At 50.8% G+C, this 2,355-nt stretch overlaps 1 protein-coding gene across 2 annotated transcripts in view; it reads left to right on the forward strand.

The window, feature by feature from the left end:
• The first annotated feature begins 149 nt into the window (after positions 1-149).
• The window catches only part of KCTD18 (potassium channel tetramerization domain containing 18), a 27,855-nt gene continuing 25,649 nt past the window's right edge, over positions 150-2,355 (forward strand). Inside the window, exon 1 of one of the 2 annotated variants that reach the window (XM_012802251.2) lies at positions 150-600. The gene's annotated coding sequence lies outside the window, so the exon portion shown is untranslated. The remainder of the gene's footprint in view (positions 601-2,355) is intronic. The other variant, XM_023510450.1, reaches the window with a different exon arrangement.

Here is a 2,355-nt window from a genome sequence, read left to right on the forward strand (position 1 = left end):
CCTCCGAGGGGAAGCCGACTCCCAGCCAATCCCGAGATCGCCCTGGGGGCGTGGCCAGGGCGTGGCCTCCCTCCCGACCTCCCTTCCGCCGCCGCCGCCGCCGCCGGGCTGGCCGCACGGGGGCGCCGCGGGGGCGCCCTGTTCTTCAAGTTGCCGGGCAGCCGAGCAGGCTCTCACTTCCGCGTGGGCCCCCCTGCGTCCGGCGGCCGCGCAGAAGGCCGGGCGGGCCGCGGGTCAGTCGGGAGGCCGCCGCCCCGCCCCGCCGGCGCAGAGGAGCGGGGCGCCGGTGGGCCGCGAGCCCGGGAGGCGGCGGGGCATCCGGAGGAAGGGTCCGGGCCACACTGATCCGCTGGCGCCCCGGGCTGCAGGCTCGGGCTCTGGGCCGATTCGGGTCCCCGGGCAGTGAGAGACCCCGGCGGGGCTTTCCAGCTCCTGCCTCTTGTTCCTGCTTCGCGAGAGGAGTTTGAGCCCCTTGAGCAGTGTTGCTCCAAGGGAGGTTTGCAGAATCTCGACTCCTCCGCAGACCTTTTGAAGCAGACTGTCGGTGCTGTGGCCTGGGTGCCTGCAGTTTCCTCAGCATCCCTGATGGTTTTGATGCAGGTGGTCATAGCACCGCACTTTGGGGGCACTTTCCACATAACAAAGAGCCTCAGAGGGTGCATTTGAGGGTGGAATCTGGGGCGTGCCACCACAGGTCTGGCCTTGGAACGGTGATGCTCCTCTGCCTCAGGAGAGCTGACTGGGGGAGGGGAGGAGTAGCGCTTCAGTCCTTGGAAACGGGGTGCTGCTGCGTTCCTGTAGCCACTTGCCTTCAGATGGGTAGGGCCCTGGGTCAGGAGCTGTAGCCAGCGGTGAAGACAGGGCCGCAGGAGGCCGTGTGCAGTGAACCAGAGGAACTTGGCTTTGTCCTGCTGATGTGGCTCCATCACCTGCAGGCAGCCAGACCAAGTGTGGCCCCTGTACACATCACTCTATTTTTTACCCAGTGTCCTCATCTGTCAACAAGGACAGTAAATCTATCCCTGTGAATTAGGTAATGTCTGTTTTACAGTGGCTGATACAGAGTGAGCATTCAGTAATGGGAATTAGTAGGAGTAGAGATCAAAAAGTAAGGATTAAACACATGGGATAAAATGTGGACAGAAAAACAAAGTATTTTAGTAGAACTGTGCAAACATTCTACCTGAGGGTTGGGAGTAGGCTATTTGGGAAGGTCATATAAGAAGTGAAGTTTGCCCAGGCATTGAAGGATAGATAGGATTCTAGAGAGCTGGTAATTGGGGCAGCCTGAACAGGCTCCGTCATATGCCTCAGAGGTGTTTCTCTCCGTGAATCTTTGGATCTGTGGAGTACTCTCCCAGGACTTCTAGACAGTGCAAGAAGTATCAATAAGTGGCTTTTGGAAGGGTGGCCCTCTGGTGCATAATTGTTTAATGGTTTTGCCATGGAAGTCCAATGAGGCAGAAGAGGTGCTAGATATTCTTCGACTGAATGTGGATGGAGGAGATTGTAATGAGTTTATTGGAGATTGCCTAAAGTTCAGTACCTATAAAAGGATCTTAGTTGATCACTGAGTGAGAATGGACATGGTGTAGTTGAACCTTTTGGCAGCCATTAGTACCGGGAATACCCTTTCCATAACAGTACGCTTCTATAGAAATGCTACAGTGTCAGCTGTGGCTCAGTGAGCTCCAGAATGGATTTAGAGAGCTGCCATTTAAGAGTGAAGAAGCCAGATGATTTGGAGGTGTTATTTGTAGTTCTAGACCACTCTGCTACTGGCATACATGGAATCCTAATCTCAGTTGATAAGTTATATATTCCTCAATTACTTAAGTTGACAATTACAATTATAGTTGCTAATAATTTCTCCTCTTTTGTTCCTTTAAATCACTTCAGTCAATATCAATAACTTTATTATACACTTTATGGTAAAATTTGTATCATATTTAATATTTATCATTTATTGCATACTTAATCTGAGCAAGAGGTTGTTCTAAATGCTTTTTCTATGTTATGTTAAATATTCCTTTGATAGTGTTTTAGGTAGGCACCGTCATTATCTCTATATTATGGATGAGGAAACGAGTGCGATAATGAACTGCTCATGGCCCCAGAGCTAGACAGTGACAAAGGCCAGCAGCTCAATTTGGGCTGTCCACTGATCTCTGATGTCTGGATGGCTCCCTCAGACTTACCATAGTTGAAAAGATTTGTGAATACTGAAGAGCATAAGCATGCCTCACCTTTGCTTGATACATGGCAGACCATGTGTCATCTTGTTTAAATTCTTTGAACAGTCTTTTCAGCATGTAGGATTGGGTTGGTTGTAGTTTTTTATCTTTTTTTTTTTTT

The sequence above is a fragment of the Otolemur garnettii genome, unplaced genomic scaffold (genome assembly GCF_000181295.1).
Source record: "Otolemur garnettii isolate 467f Iridium unplaced genomic scaffold, OtoGar3 scaffold00013, whole genome shotgun sequence".
NCBI classification, from domain to species: domain Eukaryota; kingdom Metazoa; phylum Chordata; class Mammalia; order Primates; family Galagidae; genus Otolemur; species Otolemur garnettii.